Genomic DNA, 11,785 nt, shown 5'->3' with positions numbered 1-11,785 from the left:
GGATTAAATGTGAATTCCTTTGTGTTTACTCCAGCCATACTCACTAACGAGCTACATTCATGAGTGTCCAAGGTTGTAATCTTCAGGAAATTTCATCTCATTTGTTTTCCAGCAGAAATTGATTAACTCTGAAGCTGTAGATGAAAGATGCAATTCACTTCTGCTCTGCTAAAGCCTCAGACTAGTGCCTGGTCACCTAGTGCCCACTCATGATCTGCCTTCAGTCTGGTCAAGAAATGTCTCACTTCTGTATGAAGTGTCCCAAAGCACATTAATTCTGGCCTTTTTCTCCACAACCCTGCCTCTTCCAACACTTCTTGTCCTCCAAGCTTCACATCATAGATACCTAACCCTGAGCAAACCAAGTACCAACATGAACAGCACAACAGCTGCCAGCAGCCTGCCAGGGTAAGCAGGTACACAGGACAAGGCAGGATCTGTCTGCACAACTTTCCTACTCTTTTAGAGTCATTGAAACCTTTGCCCCAAATGAGCACTTCTTGAAAAAACAGTGAACTATAGATAGACTGAGGCAAGTTATGCAATTATAGAAAATTAATGAGGTATAGTTACAGGTTGTATGACCAGCTCAGAGAATTAAACCATAACCAGATCTACCACAAGTTAATGAAGTATGAAGAAATCTAGGCTGGATTTTGCTTTAATGTTTTCATTGCCTCATTTTGCCATTTATTCAAAAGTGCCTATCTGAGTGCTGAGGCTGACTTTCAAAAGATGCTTTTGGTGCTGCAACACAGTTCTTTATATAAAGCTATGTGTAAAAATTCGTATATGCACCTATGAAACACAGGTGGTAACTCAAACACAAGTAATTTTTATCCCTTCTCTCACAAAAGAACATTTTAATTAACATATTTGGTTGACACTAAAAAACTGCCTATCAGACTTGATGACCTAGTTATAAATGATTAAAAATACAGACTAAACTCACTATGCCAGGGATCTGTTTTTCCATTTATATAGCTGATCCTTTCCTTGAAGTAATGACAGTAGCTAACACCAATCTTTTCATTACTGTACCAGGATTATATGTAATGCATTCCAATTTTCACACTTAGAAATTAAATACTTTTCTGCCTATATTTTGTAACTAATAGTATGTCCTGTTGATGAAGATGTAAATATTTTTGTATTAATGATAATTTGGTTCCAAAGGAGGTTGTTTAAATTATATTTTTCTATGAATCCAAAGCCAGTTGTTATTTTTAGATCAGGATTACCCTTAATCCCAAAAATGAAGTTCAGTGTTCACTTTATTATTTTTTTTCCATAAGCTCCTATCCACAACCAAAAATATCATTCTACACAAAATTTTGGAAAAAAAAAACATACTCTGACTCAAATTATTAGAATTCAGCTGAATTGAAGAAGAGATACTGATAAAATTTTTCATCTCTTCTGCATTAGCTTCTGTTGGTAAGAGTAACATATATGCAGGTCTGTGAATGGACTTAGAAAGCTTGGTGCTGTAAGAGCAAGTTGGACATCTGAACAAATCAAAATGGATATAATCTGTTTAAGAAGATTCAGTCATAGAGCCTAAGCCAAGGGAAAAAAATCAGAATGAGTGAAAGAAAAGCAAAACAGGTATGTCCTTATGTATGTTTTCCCTGGGTTCTTCCAAGATGCACAGAAGAAAAACTCAAACCTCAAACATTTTTAGCAGTCATGTTCTCCTCTATAGATTTGTTTTCCATTTTTAATGTTTGCCTTAACCACCAAATGTCAACCCATGTGGCTTTGTGTAAGTACTGAGAACAAAATAGTAAACTTTCCTGTAGCTAGGCCCCTTGTCTACCTAGGCCCTTTTTAATGCTTATCTGGCATCTAAATGTATCCTAACTGACGCTAATTTGGTCCCAAGTGACAAAGATTTCATAGAAATTTACATTAAATCCCTGTACTTTTATTATTTGCCTTTAACTATCATGTAAGTACCCCAAGACACATAAGCAAAGCTACAGTATAATAATCCTATTTATTATGCTGATGCTTTATCAATTATTAAATTGTTCCACCACAAATGAAAGCAGATTTAATGGCACAGAACCAGAGAAAAACATTCATCCAATATAAAATAGCTTTAGAGAATATTAAACTGCAGTGCTTGAGTCACTCTCGTTGTTAGAGATTTTTTCATAAATCTATAATACTAGTAAGTATAATGGTAAATTAGCAACTAACACAAGATTAAGATCTTCAAGAGTCAAGATCTAGCACTCACCATATAAAGTTTGTCATCTCAAACTAGTTCTTATAATCTACATTTATGTGCAGACTACGTGTACTGACTACGCATTTTATTTATCATTTAGGTAAAACTATTTTTCTTGTACTCTTTGAGGCTTGACCAACAAATTCATATTTGGTGCAGGATGTTGGCTTGCAAATAAAACTTACTGATCTTCCTGTTTTTCTGAACCCAGAGCCAACCTCTACTCAAAAGCCATGCAGCCAAGAGGTGGCTCTCCCCACTGCTCAGGGGGAGGCTCAGTTTCCAAGGCAGCAGAGAGAGGAGTGGCAGATGCTGGACAGCTCAACACCTTGGGTGCTCCTGCGTGCTCTGGTGTCCTCCCTGCCCATGGCCCTGGGTACTCTGGTGTCCTCCCTGCCCATGGCCCTGGGTACTCTGGTGTCCTCCCTGCCCATGGCCCTGGGTACTCTGGTGTCCTCCCTGCCCATGGCCCTGGGTGCTCTGGTGTCCTCCCTGCCCATGGCCTCAGCTCCCTGGACACTGGGAGCGTGTCCAACACCTCTGTGTGCTGCCCCACGCCCCTGTCCAGGCTTGTGAGGTTCAGAAGGTAACTCCACCTTCCCTGGCCCTTCTCAGGGCACAGCAGGCAGGAAAGGACAGAATCCAACAGTTGCTGGGCATCAGGGGAAATGAGACAGTTTGTCCTCCTGGAAGTTAACCAGAATAATTCCTTTATCATGCCTTTCTGTGTGTTCCTGCTTCCTTTTTGCTGAGTGTTTTCAAAACCTAGCTAATCCCAAAAAAAAAAAAAACACATATAGCTTGGTATTTTCCATGTAGGCTGAGGGTTGTTTTTCTCCCCTGTGGTTTTTTTTTTTTTATTATTTTTAAGATGTATTGTGGATGATAGGAACACCAATTCATTCCCATTTAAAAGGTGTTGAAGGAGAAAACCAATAGCAATCACTGAACCAGATTCTCTTTCTTCCTCTAAAGATAAATTTCTGAGGCTAGGACCTGATATACAAAAATGGGCTTTATTCAAACTAGCTGCCTAAAACCTGTATGCAATACAACATTTTTTTCATTCATCATCTTCCCTCTAGGAACCTCAGGACAATGTACTAATAACTTACTAAAGACCTGTCCTGCAACTATATTGCCTTAAGTTAATCTAGGTCATTTTCCCAAACTGATGCTAGAGTAGTTATTTTATTCCTTCCTTCCAGTTCCAATTAACATTTCACATCTTCTGTATTAGGCTACAAACATCTTAAAGCCAAGATCACTACAAACTTTTTCCTTAGAAAGTAAATCACAGACTTGATCTCTATGAAATTCAGTAACAGGCATGAATGTAAGAAAAAAAAAATCCATATTAGGTTCTGTATAGGCAACAATGTTTATGTATTCCACATAAAGGTAACCAAATCTATAATCAGGGTAAACAAACTTAGGAATCTGAGTGCTTTCCAAAAATGGAAGATTGACTCCTTTATCACAGAAGTAACTCGAGTTTAGTTAGCAATTCTCAGTAAACAATGTTGCAATAGGTATCATTGTTCCCAGCTGGTCTACAAACAAAAAAGCCCTAGCAAGCTTCAGAGATGCAATAGATGCCTTTAAAAGCTTTGGCTCTCTCTATCATTTATTTTCTTTATATCTCAGTAGCACTGAAATATATTTTTCATCCTCAACACAGCTCTAAAAGCACCATATGTCCAAAATTTCCAAGTTGAGATATGGAAAATTGGAGAACAAATCCACAATATCATATGCTTAAAAATAAGCATAAACTCAAGGCATGCTTTAAAATAAAAATCAGATCACTGTTAGAAAACTATAAAAGGCATCTGTGAATCTCAGTACTTCATTCTGAGTGCTAGATGTGACAGAACTTGGCCTGTGGCAGATAATGCAGAGGAATAAAGTAGGAGCTGTTGCTACTGAATTGCAGCTCAGCTGACACCACTCTACCTAGAAGAGGGAAACAGAGCAGCACAGAAAATCCCAGCAGGTTCTCATAACTGTGACAGATCACATTTACACATATTTTCCAGTGATTTCATTATGGACACACCAAAGAACAGAACACTACTGAAATTACCCATTTAACTGGCTGCAATTCCAACACATTGACAATAAAATAGTCAGATACCAGACCACAAGTACCTAAAAGAGAGCAAAAGGGGGAGATGCAGACATAGAGCACAGGACTTCCCCTACCTTTTCCAGGTCTGATCCACTGTACCATGCTGGAAAAGAGCAGGCAGATCCCTGCCTTCCTCAGCTCTGCTCAAAACTGACTCCAGCACAGCTCTTCCTGTTTGACCTTCTTATCTTTCCTGTTGATTGCACAGCCTGGCTTGGAAGTGGTCAGTACAAAAAGTTGTCTATTAACCAATATGGTTAATTCCAAAACTTTTTTTTTTTTTTTTTAAAGAAAGAAACATTCCTGAGAATGGAGTTGAGCTACTAAAGTTCATTATGCAAAACAGAAATGTATCCAGTGTGCTGGAAGGTTCATTCACACACTCCAGTTTTTCAAACGAATAATTCCTTGTGGCATTTTGCATTGGTGGCTAAAAGGCTCCAAGGGACACATCCAGGCCATTGTGTTAAAAAAGCATTGTTCAGAAAAAAGTTACAAACAGTCCTTCAGAGAAAGTACAGGACTTTGTCACCCTTTTGCTTTCAATTACAAAACTAGATTTCTTGCTATCATTACAGCTGCAAAAAACACTGATGAAAAATTGTTAGACAAAAAATTTACACCATTATGCTCAGGTTTAAATGCAGAAGTCTATTATTTAGCAGATCTATCATGCATCATGCAACATTAAATATCAGTTTAGGGAGTTGAGCAAGACTGTTATAGAATGCACACAGAGTTTATCTTTTGTGTAACAAGACTCATCCATGCACCATATCCTAAATGACCCACAAAAGCAGTGGGGTTCAAGGTGATGGGCTGTCCCCACTGCACTGTTGTCCTCCTACAGCTCTTGCCAGCAGGAGTACCAAAACCAGACCCTTCAGATGCCTTTGAGACTTTAGTTATGACTCCTGCCAGTCCATCTCAAGGAGCATGCACTTGAGAGTTGTTTTTAAACATTAGAAATCAGGTGTTAATTATAAGTCATGCTCTCATTTACCTTATTTCATCCCATCACCCGACGTAAACAGGAATTATAAATGCTACTTCACACTGATCAGGCAGTCTGTTCCTGCAGTGGGCTTGGGAACTCTCCATCTTCCCAGAAATTATGCATTTGGAAGATACTCAAGTGATTGTGTAAATCACAGCCAACCAATCATCCCAGAGGGAATTAATTGATATTGCACTATAATGCAGTACACAAAGCATACCACTTCAGGAATAATTAATTTATGTAGTAACTATGCCAACAGCATGAAATACCACATTTGTCACCACTTTACTGATTAATTTTCCATGAGTTTCATAAATGTCTAAGTCTTTTCATCACATTTATTTTATATGTATATTTAAAGATAACATTTGGTTACATTTTATTACATCAATTCTTCACTGGTATTCCTCTTTTTTTATGTGATTCAAAGTAGTTTTGAAAAAAAACCTCAAAGAATCATCTAAGCTTATATTTTTCCCAATGGATAATAATCTTTCAGTCTCTGAGTCCAAATCATTGTAGAATCTACCACTGATTAGTATGTCCCTAAAATCTTAAAAGATACAACTAACTTTTATTTTAGAGTACTGAAATTAGGAGAGATGCAACTCACTTCAAGAAACACAACAAAATAGCACCAACTGAACTCCAGGCTCCTTAGCTCCCTTTTCCATACTATCATAAAATAGTTTGGGTTAGAAGGGACTGATAAAAGTAGTCTTCTTCAACTCCTCCCTGCAATCTTCAACTAGCTCAGAAATGTTCAGCTCTGATTTTACTCTGGAGTCATGCTCCATGGTATTTCATCACACCACAGCCAGTATGTCAATTCTTGGTGATGTATATGGACGTGTAGTTTAGGTGGAACAAGAAAAAAGTTTTCAGTTTCAAGGTAATGACATCACAAGTTGGCCCTGGACTGCCTATTGTCTTGTTGGAACAGTACTAATCTGCATTACAAAACTCTAGGTGAATAACGTTATTGGACAGCAGCTCTCAGGAAATAACTCCAGAGACCAATATATTGCAGCAAACAGGAAAAAAAAAGAGGTAGCACAGATTGGTTTCCACATTAGTAATCACATCCCTTATACTACATTCTAATTACTATGAATTGTGCTACCTGTTTCAGGTTTCCTTTTGCTAAAAATAGGCTTCAAAGTTGTTTCTACTAGTCAATTCTTTAACTAGTAGAACTACATGAAGACTTGATGGCCCTGTTTATGTTGGGTTGTCCCTGATCTCTCCAGAATTATTAAAAGAAGCTGACAGGAGGCTGGAGAGGACATTGGGTGTTGATACAAAACACTTCCTCTAATTGTCTCTCTCAGGCATTGCCTTTCATCATCCTGTTTGCCCTTCTGCAGCTGCATGTTTGTCTGACCATTTTTTCACTTCAGCACCTTGTTTTAGGGAAAAAAACACATTTTAATTTTAAGGCTGACTCATCCCTTCCAGTATAACTATTCTATCACAGTTGGGGAAATACCTATGAAGGAACAGCCCACTGCCAAAGGGACTAACTCTAACTTGTAAAAATATTGAAGCATAACTCATTTGATTATTCACTGGTAAGTGACAGAAATGCCAGTTTTAGGTAAGAAGGGATATTCCCTTGCTGGAACCCATCATAAAAAGTCCCGTTTGTTCCATGTTTTGCTGACACTGGTATTCTCCACTATTTACATCTAGCCTGGCAAATTTGAAATCACACAGCATACTGACTGCTGTCTTAGCTAAATCATTCTCTGTTGGTTCCTCTTTCAACTGGTAATTGAGGTACACCCACTTAAAAGAAATGTAATATTATACAATCTGTATTGCAAAGTTCAAAAAGAAATATCAATTGAGCCCCTAGATGTGAAAAACATTCAGCTTGAAGTACTAACTCACAGTGGTAACATTTTAGCAAATTTACCCAATTATATTAATTCTAGCCAGATTATCAGCATGCATGGATATTAGTTGTGCTATGTGCATGCTATGATTACACACAACTTCCAGAGAAATAGGTTTAGCCATATGTTTCCTTTTGATTAACATGTTATCTCTCCACAGCAACTGCATATAGAGCTAGCTAAGTGCTTTCTTCTGATCTCTTGTCATCTTTGCATCTGCCTGCTTGAAAACCAGATAGCTTTACTTCCCCCCAGGTCTTGAAAAAACACCATCCCAGCTCCACAGCCAGGTTCAGAAAGGAAAAACAGAAAACACAAAAAGAAAAATACACCGCCACCCATCTGTACGGAAATGCTGTCGCCTTCTAGTCTGCAGGAAAATGCTGAGTCAAAGCATCCAGCTGTGACACCACTTCCACAGTTCCTGAGCTATTTACACAGCCCACTACATAATGGCTAAGCTGGCTTACAATTACCAAATGCTAATAGTAGAGTTATTAAGCTTGCTATTCCTGAGCACAAGGAGGACCATGGCACACACCTTACAGAGCTTCCTTCCAAGTTCAGCATCTCCCAAGTGCCACTGCTACTCTCTTGAAAACACTTTTATCTGCAGACCAAAAAGCCAACATACTCCTAATCAAGGAAGCCCATATTCAAATGTCAGCAGGCAAAAAGGGATCCAGTCATGACTGGTTTCACAGTTCCATCTCAGCCATGGCATGGATCATAGGCCTTCCGACAGCAGAGGAGAAAATTTCTAAAAGAGTCTCACCAGCTCAGAATAAAAACTGTAATTATCACTTACAATTTAGAATCACTAATACTTAGATGAATCATTTCATTCCTATACTTTATGGCTGAGCAGGATTTATTTTCTTCCCCACAGGAATAACAACCTCCCCAAATCAAGCACAAACTTTGGAGTCCCGTGCAGCACAGAAAGCACATTACTTCTCAATCACCCCAAACCAAATACACTGAGAATTTGTATTCACAAGCTTCAGCATAGGAAATGAGCTTTCCCTGTTTTGCTTTCATCTTGCAAGTGGAATTAAATTCCTCTTATCTACTGGAATTAACAAACCACTTGGCAAATAGAGCCTCTAAAACATCCAAGTATAAAGAAATTAGAAAATATACGTTGACAGGGAAACAATAATTATGTTTCTCTACAAATCTCCAACTATTAAATGGAGGAAAAAAAGAAATCTGTATCCCAGACACTTTACACTTAAAATCCCACAGAACATCCTTTTTTTTTTTTAAAAAATATTTTTTTCCCCCTGACAGGCTAAATCCCCACCTTTTGCAGCATTACAGTGGAATTAAAGAAAAAACAGGTACTTCCTTTTATAATTAGGTGAAGTGATTTTTAATTAAAGGTTAACTATTTTCAGCTGCTTGAAGTTTGCAGGTAGAAATAAGAATTTATTCTTAAGGAAACCTTCTTATAGGTAGCCAGGAAATAATTATATATTACAGTCATATATTGAGTAGAGATTATTTGTTATGCTGTTCAAATGGATTTGATATCTCTTTTCCTTCAGAGGACTCTTTTCACAAGGTCATATATCCATCAAGGTCAGAAGAGACCTTCAAGAGCATCTAGTCCCACATTAAGCATTTAGAAAAAGGCACCACTCAAGGCTTTTTCCTGGAATAAGATTTCTTGCTGAGGTTGTCACAGCTTTTCTGATGTCCTTTAAAGCAGAGGAAACTATGTCAGTATATCTAAAACTGTTTATTCTGAGGAGTGGAGTAGAAAGGCACAGCTCCTTGATCTTTAAAAAGAAGGGGGAGGAGCAGCAGCAATGAATATTTAGTTATGCTTCAATTCCTTCTCCCTTCCTAGGATTTGCATAAATGTGTACTATTTGAAATGTATTTCTATATTTCTATGTACATATTCAACTCTTTTCTTTACTAGAGTGCCAGAGCACTTCTGGGATGGATAAAAAGACTTTCAAGAAAGAAGCACTTACAATCCTTAACCATACACTGAAACACTTAATTTGCAGAACTGAAATTTTACCCATCTGTTTGGTGATTCTGCTTAGTGCTAAAAAGTGCAGGGCCATGGAAATTTATTTATAGGAGCTTGAATGTATGTGGAATACAGATATCTCCTGAGCTAGATTTGGCATTGAGAAAGTAAATTTTGACTTCCTTAGGCATTCAAAAAGTGGAGAAAAGATGTTTCGATATGGATTCAGTGGAAATGAAAGCTTGCTTTTGGCTTTCCTAATGCTCTGTGGAAGAACATGCCTGAAGGAATATCTGGAAGACCAAAACCTATAGAGAGCCATCAGGGTAGAAACAATTACAGAATTTCAATTTATCATCCTATAAGCTCTGTTCCATTCACTAAGTGCAACTTGGTTTAGTGCCAGTAGTTTTCCCTGTGACCAAGGAAGCCCAAAAATACTGTCTTCCTATAGTTTGGGATTAGCATTTCCAGCCACCAAAATGTCTACAGTGAGAAAATCCTATAGTGATAATTTTGACTTCAACAAATAACTATAAAAGTCTGTCTTCACAACAAACTAGCAAAATAATTGGAATTTTTCCAAATTACTGCTGCCCTCTAGTTGAGACCCGAAGAAGGGTTTACATATCCATTTTTGCAGCTTTATCTGTAGATCTAAGTTGTAATTTCTAGTAACAACTTTCCTCTCACATTTATCTTTTTAGACCATTTGGCCACAGGTACCAGAACTAAGTATAGTAAAAGGTGTTTATAAACATAACAAGAACAACATTTTTCTGCTGAAGTATCCAGTCTTGTATGCTTGAGGTTTTACTTCTTGTAAGAAGAATAAAATCTTAAAGAGGTATAGTGCAACCCTCAGTCTTGAGAAATATGAGGAAAGATTTCTGTTTATCAGGGAAAATCTGAGACAGTGGAACTTTTGTCAATATAGATCTGAAAATCATGAAAACTCTAGATGCTTCCGGTCTGAAATTTGGCCTTGGAACCATCCTACAAGTCCATTTATGGATTTTTGATTAAAATAACTGTACTTTTACTGGCCACCACAGACAATAATGGTGTTAAGGTGTGAATGTGTGGGGGGATGGTATAAAAAGATTCCTAAGTTTAAGGCTATGCAGCTAAACACAAAAAATTTAATAAGCATGAACATATTTTGGACTCACTTCATTAAATGCACGGCATGTTTAATGTACATTAATTATATTCAGTGACATTTTTTCCACTTTTTCCCATGTTTGAAAAAAAAAAAGTTTCCATTCCTTCTTTTTTTCCTATCCTATCCTTTTTTTCCTGTGCATATGCTATCCACAGTCCCCATGTAAACTTTAAGTTCTCATTTAGCTAGGCTTGGTCCAGGCCATTTCATACAGACTGAGACCTTCCCCTAGTGGAGCCTGGAAAGCAGCACTGCTAGTCCAGGATGGCTTTGTTGCAGCTGAGGACACAGAGAGAAGTATCAATCACAGCTGCATTTTTCTAGGGCCTGATGTCTCAAAATGTTCACTGCCAGAGTGGGCTGAAAGCTCCTGCAAACTGTCACACATCTTCCCAGGCAAAGCCTCACTTACAGACAGTGCTACACGAGAGTTTTATCACATCAGAAGAGTTTATATTCTGCTGGCTTGAGGCTGTGTTGTATGGGTTTTTTTACATAAGAACAGGGTTAGATATGCAGTGTAGGATATGAAGTGGGAAATCAGCACACATTAGCCTGGGCTGCAAAACACAGTTAAATTGACTCAGAGTTAAATTGATGTTACTGAACTGTAATATCATCTACTCCAAGGGAGAAGCTGTAGCTTCACATAAAGAGTGGTTTTCCAAGGAGTCATACTGGCAAGGGATCACAATATACTTAATAAGTGTTAACCTCTCTGCAACAAAAGGGACCTCATTATCCTTCTTGTTCACTACAGAAAGCACAACATTATTTACATGTTTACTGCTGTAAGTACTGATATCAGCGGTTACACACACTGTGTGACATGGCACTGAAATCCTTGCAAGCTTCATCTGCCATTCCCAAATTAAAATTAATTTTTGCCAATGTTTTTTGCAAGTGTAGTGACTTTATATTATTCATGCTTTGTTTTGGCTCCTCCCCAAACCTTTCTTTGCATTTGTATTTCTGCCCATTTCATTGCTGTGACCTTGGAGTTTGTCACCCTTGTGTATGAATTCTATATTGGTGCTCATCATTACCTTCTAGACTTCCTGCCATGTGCAGCAGTCTGCAATACTAAAATTTATTTGTTCTGACCAACTTTCCCAAAGCTGACTGCTGACATGAGAGAACAGTCTTTGATTGTCTCACTGTAACAAAGATTTCTTTCATCCTCAGCCATTGCTCCCTTTGATGTTATTTCACGCTTTCTGTTTTCAAAGTTTGCCTGGGAGTTTTATTTGACCTACTGATCATAATGCATTTAGGTTTGTAATGGGTAATGGATATCTAAGTTATAGCTGCTCATGCAGTGTTTATATTCTTCCCACAGTGTGAGAGGAGCTTTGTATAAAAGTTATT

Source organism: Vidua macroura, chromosome 4, assembly GCF_024509145.1.
Source record: "Vidua macroura isolate BioBank_ID:100142 chromosome 4, ASM2450914v1, whole genome shotgun sequence".
NCBI lineage: Eukaryota > Metazoa > Chordata > Aves > Passeriformes > Viduidae > Vidua > Vidua macroura.
The sequence above is the reverse complement of the archived record's forward strand: the minus strand, read 5'-3'. Positions refer to the sequence as shown.